At 37.0% G+C, this 11767-nt stretch overlaps 1 non-coding gene across 1 annotated transcript; it reads left to right on the forward strand.

The window, feature by feature from the left end:
• The first annotated feature begins 10572 nt into the window (after positions 1–10572).
• LOC123800266 (U6 spliceosomal RNA) lies at positions 10573–10679 on the forward strand. The gene has a single exon (XR_006781874.1). It is a non-coding gene; the product is annotated as a U6 spliceosomal RNA (small nuclear RNA).
• The last annotated feature ends 1088 nt before the right edge of the window (positions 10680–11767 follow it).

An 11767-nucleotide genomic window follows, 5' to 3' on the forward strand; every position in this document is an offset into this window, starting at 1 on the left:
TTACCTTACTTCTCTTGTTTCTTTAACAGACTAAAAATTGACTCCTTGATATTAGTTGGTATTCACAGTTGAACAAACTTTGTTCCTTAACTCAGGAATACAATCAAAAGAGAATTTGTTCCTGGTGTGTTTACAGTGGCTAAATTTTCTAAACGGTAGGGCAAGCTTTAAGACAAGCTTTAAAGCACTCTGGTCAGCGCTTTTGTGGTTATAGCTATGAAAAGCCTTTGCAGATTCAAAAATGAGTCCAAAATCTCTGAGAAAATACAATTTATATAGCAAGAAAACTTGTGTAGGTGCAGATTTCTCTCCAGTTAAGATTTATCTTTTTGTTTTGGTATACTTTTCACGTGTAAATTAGTTAAAATGTGATGTCTCTAAGAAAATAGTGAGGATAGCTGTATTGCTTTTTAGGCTAATTGTAACAGTTGATATTTTCTTAAAAAACAATGTTGCTCCTCTTAAATATGAGTCAAGTTTAGTACAGAAAAAGATGAATTATTACGCTACGTGAGTTACTGTAAAGGTCAAAACGACTGTGCCAACATTCAGTGCTATAGAATATTACAAAATACATAGAAATACTCCCCTTTTTGACAGTATGTCTTTGTTCAGGAATACATTTCCCCTCCTTCTGTGTTATACTGAGGGCATTTGAAACTTTCTAGTCATATAAAGTTTTTTGAGCATTTTACATAAACACAGCATTCTTTCACCTACCTGCCACCTGATTGACCTTTTATATGCCTGTTTTCAGGAAATATCCCAGGTTATTTTTTATTTTCCTTTGGTTCCCACTTTTCTGTCTTGTTCTTTTCTAATTTTTAAGACTTTATGTTGAAAATCATGAGAGGTGCCCTAATACTAAGAAAATTTTGATTTTTGACTTCTGCTATGTTTTGTGAGTGGTTAGGAAATTAAGATTCTGAGGGTGCCTGGGTGGCTCAGTCAGTTAAGTAGCTGCCTTCTTCTCAGGTCATGATCTCAGGATCCTGGGACTTGGCTCCCTGCTTAGCGGGGAGTCTGCTTCTCTTTCTCCCTGCCTCTCCCCCTGCTTGTGCCCACTCTCTCTCCCTCTCTCTCTCTCTCTCTGTCGAATTAATAAATAAAATCTTAAAAAAAAAAGGAAACTCAGATTCTGCTAATATTTATATACCAGTCTTTAAAAAAAAAAAAACTAGAGGGATTTTTTGAAGTCTGATAAAAGTTACTAAGTTGTTAGCTCAGTGATGACAAAAGTAATTTATAGTATCTATGGCAAATAAGAATTACTAGCTCCCACACTTAACTGCTTAGCTTGAACAAGCCCAAGGATTCAACATGACCTCTGTCAATAGAGTAGGCAAGAAAGGGGAAACCTGTTTGCTCTCCTTGGTTTATAGTTTATGGTCTAATCAAAGTCCATGAATTGTTTTCACCTCTCAGTTGGACTTGAGTTTGTTTCAGCATGAACTAAAATACGTACTTGATATAATGTTTATTAAGAGCCCATTTTGACCCAAAGAAGGTATTGGAAATCACTGAGGATAAATGTTCTCATGGTTTTAGTTGCTTTGTGATCTGGCCCTTGACTGATAGCCACAATGGACCTTTTTTGTTGTTGTTTTTAAACTTCCTTGAACTTCTAATACCCCCACCTTTGTTAAGTTAGTGCCTGCAACTCATGTAGCTTTTGGTTTAAATGTCTCAGGAAAGCCTTTTCTGACACCCTCAACCCCATTAAGTTACATCCATCATTGTTATTTTTAGTTCTGATACTTTATTAAATGCAAAATGATAGATTGATAATTTTGTTGAGTTAATGGAGAATTGACCTAGGAGTCTTAATAACAATTTCTACTAGGTTAATGTTGAGTGTTGGCTCTTTGACGGTTGGATCCTCACAGAAATCTTATGAGGTATGTTCTTTCCATATTACTTCTCATATTACTGGCCATCTAACTAAAGCTTAGAGAGTTAAGGTGTGAAGATTGATACCACTTCATCTACCCTTCATCAACTCTACAATCTCTATATATCTGAATCTATAAATTTTGCCTTCCTTCCTGTTACACACAGTAGAAATATTCCCTCTACTTGTACTTTTGTGTATTTCATTCAAGACCTTGATTCTTCTGTTACAGCCCTCCTGTATCTGTTTTCCCCCTTTCAACTAGGTCATTCTGCCAGTACTCCAATAAGCCTTAGTATCAAGTATCTCCAAAGAGAGGAAAATGAAAAACTTTTTTTGACCTCTGCTCCCCTCCAGCCACTACTGCATTTTTTGTTTCCTTTTATAGCAAAATCTCTCCAAAGAATTGTCTAAACCTCCATCTTGACAAATCTGAAAGGTAAATTCTTAATTCTCATTTTAGCCTTTAGGTGGCATTTGACACACTTGGCTACTTCCACATTTTTGAAATATTTTCTTCTCCAGGCTCCAAGAACATCTCACTTCCTGGTTTCCTCTTCCTGGCAGTTCAGTCTACTTTGCTTTATCTTATTTCTCTGACTTCTAAATATTAGAGTTGCTTACATTTTAGTCCTATATTCTTTTCTACCTATACTCAGAAGTGTTTTCATCCAATCCCACGGCTTTAAATGTCATCTTTATTTTGATGATTCCCAAATTTATAATGCCAATCCTAACTTTTTGAATACCAGACTGAATATCCTTCTTACATTATTGTGGAAAACTTAAAATGCACAGGAGCACAAATAATATGATGAACCCACTATATATGGGTGACCCCCCCATATATGACCCCCTAAAATGATAGACCCACTACATAGCATCAAGAGTTATTAAATTAATACATACATACTCAGGTTTTTTCATTCAATCTTGATTTCAGAAAACTTATATAAGGTCACTCTGGAAGAAAGATACAGAAAGTCAAGTGCTGGGGAAGGAAGGAAGAGGAGCCGACAAGGTTTTTTTTGTTTGTTTTGCAGAGAACCCTGGTAGAGAAGCAGTTGTATGAAGATGGGGAAAGAAAAACATACTAAAGTATGCTTAAAAGGGAAAGATGAACTGAAGTCACAGGGATTATCCAAAGCATCTTTTTTTGTTTGTTTGTTTAAGTTTATTTATTTTTTTAGTAATCTCTATACCCAACGTAAGGCTCAAACTCCAGACCCTGAGACCTGGAGATCAAGAGTTGCATGCCCCTCTGACTGAGTCAGCTAGGTGCCCCCAAAGCATCTTTTAAAATCTGAGTCACCTAATATACTCCGTATTTCTGAGACCAGAGTGGAATCAAGGAGGTCAACAACTTTTTTATAATTAAAAAAAAAAAAGCTTTAAATATTTAATTGGTGGGGAAAAACCCGCTGAAAAGAAGTTGCTCTTAGAATATACGTTGTCTGCAGTCAGACAAGGATGAGAAATGGGTAGAAAAATCCTGGAGTGTCATGAAAGCAAAGCATGGAAGTCTACATTATCCAAATTTTGCTGATCATCTATTTAGCATGCAGTTTATTACCTTAACCACACTGAAATATTTTTAAGGGCCTTCATAACTATGTAATCCTCCTTAATCCTATTATCTTCATACAGTCTTTCAAATTGGGGCGCCTGGGTGTCTCAGTCAAGTGTCTGCCTTTGGCTCAGGTCATGATCCTAGAGTCCCCAGATCAAGCCCTACATCAGGCTTCCTGCTCAGAAGGGAGTCTGTTTTTTCCTCTGATCCTCACCCCACTTGTGCTCTCTTTCTTTCTCTCAAATAAATAAAATCTTTTTCAGAAAAGTCTTTCAAATTGCTTCAGATAATAAACTTAACACTTAATAGAGGCCAATTTTCTTTCACATTATCTTGCCATGACTGCTATTCTTTATTCGTTGCAGTTCCATTTTTCTATGTTTATATGCTGAGAGTTCAGTATGTGCCTTCTTGTAAACAGGATAAATCAAAGAGAATTGTATGTTACACTGGAGTAGAAGCAAGTGCTGCAATGACAGTGGGTCAATATGGCTGATGGAATTTGTTGCTAGGTTCAGTGTTTTGCTATGGCAACAAGAGGAAGAGGACTGACAAACTGGTAAACTTTAGTTGCTTTAGTGAGTTTGTGGAATTGTGATTTATAAGGAGAGGAGAGGACTCGGCATATAAAGAACAGAGGAATATAAAGAACTTCAAGGAAACTAAATCAGATCCTGCAGAAAAATGTATATACTGGTTTATTTGTATGTCTTGTAAGTGACTGGAAAATACTCTCTAAACAAGATAGTAATATAAATTTGATGTCCTTTTTAATATTTGACCTGAGCCAAAACCCTGAGTCTGACGCTTAACCCACCAAGCCACTCAGGTGCCCCCTTATCCACGAACATAGTGCAACTGTTGTTTCAAATATTTTATGTATTTTTTACATATATATATATATATAGTTTATTTATTTATTTATTTATTTATTTTTTATTTTTTTAAGGTTTTAGTTTTAAGCAATCTCTACACCCAACATGGGGCTTGAACTTAAAACCCCAAGATCAAGGGTCACATGCTCTACTGACTGAACTAGCCAGGTGCCTGTATTTTATGTATTTTAATAGAGAAAACTTTCTGAAGATCTTGCACATGCTTTGTTAGCTGGATTCCCAGATGTATTATAGGTTTTTTTCTAATTTTTAATTTTTATTACATGTAGTTGGTATACAATGTTTGTTTATTTTTAATCCCTTTTATTTTAGATATTGCAAGTATCTTTTCCTGGTCCATCAGATTTGTCTGTACTACCTTTGTTGAATAGAAAAACATTAATTTTTGACCATATGTGATCCAGACATCAATTTACAGAAAATCCAAAGACAGAAAAACATGTTAAATTATTCCACAGAATACAGGGGTGCCTGGCTGGCTCTGTTGGTTGGGCATCCCACTCTTGGTTTCAGCTCAGTTCATGATCTTATGGATCATGAGATCAAGCCACTCAGTGGGAAGTCTGCTTGTGGATTATCTCCCTCTGCCCTTCCCCCCCAATTAAATAAATAAACCTTTAAAAAAAAAAGTTTAAAAAATTATTCCACATAATACATTCAACAAAATTCAGATTATGGGAAACGATAGAGGACAGTTAATGTGCTACTTCAATAAATTTCTGGAAAAAGGGAAAAATAAGAAAGGGGACTCTAGGTAAAAAGATACCTAAGAGAGGGGCGCCTGGGTAGCACAGTCCTTAAGCGTCTGCCTTCGGCTCAGAGCATGATCCCGGCGTTATGGGATTGAGCCCCACGTCAGGCTCCTCCGCTGGAAGCCTGTTTCTTCCTCTCCCACTCCCCCTGCCTGTGTTCCCTATCTGGCTGGCTGTCTCTGTGTCAAATAAATAAATAAAATCTTAAAAAAAAAAATACCTAAGAGACATGTTAAAAAAAACAAAGGAAAACAGGCAAAACTACAGTGCATAGGGATGCCTGCTTAGGTGATAACACTGAAAAGGAAGTAATTATAAACACCAGGATAATAGTTATTCTTGGGAGAAGAAAGGTTGTAATTGGAAGGAGCACAGGGGAGGTTGCTAGGATGGTGAGTAAGGGTCTATCTTGTGATTTTTGCAGTTTTCTGTATTTGCCATACTTAAAAGTTTTTTAAAAAGCAACACAGAACAACATAACATATAATACAAAGATATATGCATATTTAAGGTCGTATTTAACATTAGAGAGGTGTACTATAATGGGAAATAACTATTTGGTCTTTGTCCCAGGTTTCTGGACCATAGCTCCTAAAACCCTTGAAGTGGTAGGAGTGTCTTTTGTATGCTAATGAGATGACTAATGTGCTGGGGACTCCTAGAAAAGCTTCAGGATGGGGCAGAGTGCCAAAAGACCAAGGCATGATTAGAAGGTTGTGAATTGGAACTTTCAGTTCCACCCCTAAACTTCCAGGGAGTGGAGAGGGCCTAAAAGTTGAGTTCAATCACCAGTGGCCAATAATTTAATCAGTAATGCCTAAGTAATGAAACCTACATAACAGAGCTGGAGAGCTTCCAGGTTGGTGATTATATCAAGGTGCTGGGAGGGTAACACAGCCAAAAGAGGGCTTACACATTCCAAAAATACCCCTTTTTTCCATGTTAGGCCCCATGCATCCCTTTGGGTGTTTCTGAGTATCTTTATAATAAACTGGCGAACATATGTATCTTCCTGAGTTCTGTTGGCCACTCTAACAAGTTAGTAAACCTGAGGAAGGGTCATGGGAACCCCCAATGTATAGCCAGTTGGTAAGGGTGGCCTAGGATTTGGGATTGGAATCTGAAATCGGGACAGTCTTATGGAACTGTGCTCCTTTAACTGGCAGTATCTAATGCCAGCTCCAGGTGGATAGTGTCTTCATTGAATTGAATTATTAGACACCTAGTTGGTATCTGGAGAATTGGTTGTTGGTATGGAAAAAAACCACTGAATTGTGTACCTTTGTGGGGAGGAAAATGGGAGTGAAAATCAAGTAAGAAGGAAAAAGGAGAGGTCCTTGCATGGACTGAAGATAACAGTGTGCTAATGATGGCTAATGTTTATATAACTGTTCTCTCTGAGTATAAATTAAAATAGCTTAAAAAATTAAATTGTAAATATTCTGCAAAGCATTAGAGTACTCTGCAATGGAGCAAAGCATATAGAAGATGGTACCTTTAAAAGAAAAGAAAAATACAAATGTGTTTGTTATTTTTGCAAAAAAGTAAACACTAGAATAAGAAACTAGAGACTTAAAACAGAAACATCTATATGGTATGAGCAGAAATAAAAGGGAGAGATAGAGGCAATAGGAATAGAAGTAAGACTGCTCAGAATATACCTTTTCAGTTAGTTTTGACTTTTGAATCTTCTATATATTGAAAAATGTTATCAGAGTAAAAAGAAAAAGCAAGCCCTAAAATTGAAAACAAACTGAAACAAAAGAACCTACCTATATCAAATTGTGAAAATAGCCATATAGAGAAAAGACCTATTTCAAATGACTTTTGAACACCTTATGCAGACTGCCCAATCTTAATGTAATATATTTAAAGGAAAAAAGAACTGGAAAAAATGTAAACCTCACTCAGTAGTCTTATTTTTAATTGCAACATTGGTATTATAAATTAGAAAATATTTCCTATGTATTATAGGATAAAGCAGTGAGTAAATACTTTTATGCCTATAGATGCTGAGAATTTTGGTTAAGAGAAAAGATACAATATTATTATTTAATGTTATAGTTAGTACTTATTTCTTTCTGTTTAAGAAATTTGTAGTCAGCCCATGAAGATAGTCTCCGTTGTTTTTTACAGTTTTTTTTTTTAAGATTTTTTAATTTATTTATTCGACAGAGATAGAGACAGCCAGCGAGAGAGGGAACACAGCAGGGGAGTGGGAGAGGAAGAAGCAGGCTCATAGCGGAGGAGCCTGACGTGGGGCTCGATCCCATAATGCCGGGATCACGCCCTGAGCCGAAGGCAGACGCTTAACCGCTGTGCCACCCAGGCGCCCCCTGTTTATTACAGTTTTAACTTTCACATATAACTCTATGATCCAGCTCTAATTTTTGGCCGTGATGTAAGGTAGAGGTCAAAGTGATTTTGTTTTTGTTTGGTATTTTTGTTCTTTCTCGCATGGATTCTAGAAAGACCCTTGAGAAAAGAACAGAAAGAAAAGTTTTGAAATGGACTCTGACCTTAGCTCAGCAAGAACATGTGGTTGAGGTCATTCTGCAAAAAGATTCTTTAATTTAAGTTAGAAATATAAAGTAGATCATTACATCTAGAGGGTTCTACTAAACCTGATAAAGTATGTAAGTGGTAGGTGAGGCATCCATAATTGTTTCAGCTTTCCCAGATCCTCTACTGTTGAAAGGTTTTATTTTCATTCATTTGCAAAAATAACATCTTTTTAAATTTTATTATTTTTTTAAGATTTTATTTTTAAGTAATCTCTAACCCTGAGATTAAGAGTTTCATGCTCTACTAACTGAGCAAGTGAAGCACACCAAAATAACATTTTTTTTTTAAGATTTTATTTATTTGAGGGAGAGAGCGCGAGGGGGGTGGGGGCAGAGGGAGAGGGAAAAGCAGACACCCTGATGAGCAGGGAGAGTCAGGGCTCGATCACAGGACCCTTGGGATCATGACCTGAGCTGAAGGCAGATGCCTAACTGGCTCAGCCACCCAGGTGCCCCCCAAAATAACATCTTTAAGTCAAAATCTAAACTAGCACCAAGGTCTAGGCTCTAGCATCTGCTTTCCTAATTATCTTTAGTCATTGAGTAGTACCTGTGGAATAATCCTTTTTTTTTTTCCTCAACCTCTTTGTATCTCAGGTTTTTCTTTTTAGTTATTTTGTTATTGTTTTTTTTACTTGAGTGTAGTTGACACGCAATGTTACATTAGTTTCAGGTATACAGCTTAGTGATTTGACAAGTTTGTACATTATGCTATGTTTACCCACAAGTGTAGCTACTATTTGTCCCCTTACATCACTATTACAGTATCATTGACTATATTCCTTATGCTCTGCCTTTTATTTCCCTGACTTACTCATTCCAGACCTGAAGGCCTGTATCTCTCTCTCCTCTTCACTCATTTTGCCCAACCCCTCACCCACCTTCCCCTCTGACCGTCATCATTTACATACAAAAAACTGTATTTATAGTTCTGATTCTGCTTTTTGTTGTTTATTCATTTTTTAAAAGATTTTATTTTTATTTATGAGAGAAAGCTGGGGGAGGAGCAGTGGGAGAGGGACAAGCAGACTCTATGCTGAGTGGGAGCCTCACACGGGGCTCAATTTCACAACCCTGAGATCATGACCTGAGCCAAAACCAAGAGTCAGGTGCCCATCTGACTGAACCACCTAGGCGCCCCTGTTTATTCATTTTCTTAAAGATTCCATTTGTGAAGGAAATCATATGGTATTTGTCTTCCTCGGTCTTACTTCACTTTGTATCGTATCCTCTAGGTCCATCCATGTTGTCTCAAGTGGCACGATTTCATCTTTTTTATGGCTGTGTAATATTCCATTATGTATATGTGTGTGTATGTGTGTATATATATACATATATATATCCCACAATGTCTTTATCCATTTGTCTATTAATGGACACTTGGACACTTAGGGTACTTCCATGTCTTGGCTATTATAAATTATACTGCAATAAACATAGGGGTGCATGTATCTTTTCAAGTTAGTGGCTTTGTTTTCCCGGGTAAATCCCCAATAGTGGAATTACTGGATCATATGGTATTTCTATTTTTAATTTTTTGAGGAACCTCCATACCGTTTTCCAGTGGCTGAACCAGTTTGCACTCTGACCAACAGTGCACAAGGGTCCTTTTTCTCCACATCCTCGCCAACGATTATTCTTTCTGGTCTTTTTGATTTTTGCCATTCTGACCGGTATGAAGTAATATTCTGATTTTGATTTGCATTTCCCTGATGATGAGTGATCTTGACTGTCTTTTCATGTGTCTGTTGGCCATCTGTATCTTCTTTGGGAAAGTGTCTACTCAGGTCCTCTGCCCATTTTTTAACTGGATTGTTTGTTTTTTTGATGTTCACTTGTATAAGTTCTTTATTTTGGATATTAATTCCTTATAGGATATGTCATTTGCAAATATCTTCTCCCATTCAGTATAGGTTGCCTTTATGTTTTATTGATGATTTCCCTTGCAGTGCAAAAGTTTTTTATTTTTTTATAGCCAATAGTTTATTTTTGCTTTTGTTTCCTTTGCCTCAGGAGACATATCTAGAAAAATGTTGATATGGCTGATGTCAGAGAAATTACTGCCTGTGTTTTCTTCTAGGATTTTTTATTGTTTCAAGTCTCATGACTAGGTCTTAAATCCATTTTGAGCTTGATTTTGGGTATGATATTAGAAAGTAGACCAGTTTCATTCTTTTACGTATAGCTGTCCAGTTTTTCCAGCACCAATTATTAAAAAGACTGTCTTTTCTCCATTGTATATTCATGCCTCCTTTGTTGTAGATTGGACTGTATAATTGTAGGTTTGTTTCTGGGGTCTCTATTCTATTCAAATAATACAAATTTTTTTCTATAAAATACAAAGCAGGTGGTAAAGAGTAATATTTTTCGGTCTCCTGTAGTTTTACAGAGTTGAAAATTTAAATGTTACCCTCCCTCATTATTTTCTTTTAGCATACAGTCTATTTTGAGCTCAGATCTGCTGAACACATGAAGAGAATGACATTTGCATTAAATGTTAAATTATAACCATTATTTGTTCTTTTAAGTATTGCAGGTAATTTTTAGATGTCTTTCACTCCTCAAACAAATGAGGAGTAGGTGGTTTTCTATGTTGATTGTACTGACTAAAACAGAAACATGGCTTCATATTTCCATTAGAAGTAGACTTTTAAGGGGCACTTGGGTGGCTCAACTGGTTGAACAGCCGATTCTTGATTTTGGCTCCGGTCATGATCTTGGGGTCCTGGGATGGAGCCCCGTGTCAGCCTCCGTGCTCAGTAGTGAGTTTGCTTCTGGATTCTCTCTCCCTCTGCCTCTTCCCCCGCTTGCTCTCTCTTTGTCTCTCTTGCTCTAAAATAAATAAATCTTAAAAAAAAAAAAAAAAGCCTTTTCATACACACTATAAAGACAGAATTGAGTGCTCACTTTGTCAGTACTTACATTAAAATTAGAACAATACAGAGAAGATTAGCATGGCCCCTACGTAAGGATGACATGCAAATTCATAAAGTGTTCCATATTTTAAAAAAAAAATATTTTTAAAGACTGAATTGGAAACCTTCACAAACTATGGTGAATTATTCCAGTTTCATTTCTACTTTAGTTCTTGGGCAAAGAGATTACCCTCTCTGAACCTGTTTGCTCACCTGTAAAAGTCCTCAAACTTTATTGTGAGTCACAGTCCCCTAGAGAGTTAAAAAAAAAAAAATGCAGCTAGAATCCCAGACTCACTGAAGTAGGCTGGGGCTAGGGCCTAGGCCTCTATTTTTATCAAGTTTTCCCAGAAATTTGACAACTGTTTTTTTAGTATGCTTCTATGGATTGATTGATCATTCATACATTTTATTCATTTATGCATGTATATAGAAATAAACATGTACTAACTAGGAATTGTCATACAGTGCTGAGATCACGGACATGACAGACTCAGCCCTGCCCTAAAAAAGTTCTCTGTTTAGGGGCACCTGGGTGGCTTAGTTGGTTAAGTGTCAGCCTTTGGCTCAGGTCATGATCCCAGAGTCCTGGGATTGAGCCCCCATATCAGGCTCCCTGCTCAGTGGGGAGCCTACTTCTCCCTCTCCCTCTGCCTGCTGCTCCCTTTGCTTGTGCTCTCTCTGTCTCTGTCAAATAAATAAATAAAATCTTAAAAAAAAAAAAAAGTTCTCCGTTTAGTGAACCAACAAACTGTTAATTGCAGTGTGCTGTTATATGCTCTGAAACAGGCAGGTGGGATGCTGAGGAAGCAAGAAGGAAGGGCATCACACTTGGCCTGGACTTGCACATCAAGGAATGTGTCCTCGGTCTTGAAGAGCTAGAGGAATCAACTAGGTGCGACTGAGAGGAAAGCATTTTAGGTACAGAAGAATAAGGAGGCGTGAACCACAAGCAGTTTGAGAAGCTGTTATTCCTCAAACCACGGGACACTTATCACACTTAATCATCAGATTTTAGGTGGTTCATGGTGGGTAAGTCATTACTGACTGATAGAATTATGTGCTTTCCAATTCCTTTCTACATCTTTTGTAAGGAGAACATCTTTTTGGGTCTAGTAGGTAACACCTTTTCTAACATTGCTAATTTCCTTTTAAAGAGAGTAGCTTTAATCTCAGAGT

The sequence above is a fragment of the Ursus americanus genome, chromosome 5 (genome assembly GCF_024610735.1).
Source record: "Ursus americanus isolate L20-20 chromosome 5, mUrsAme1.1.p, whole genome shotgun sequence".
Lineage (NCBI taxonomy): Eukaryota > Metazoa > Chordata > Mammalia > Carnivora > Ursidae > Ursus > Ursus americanus.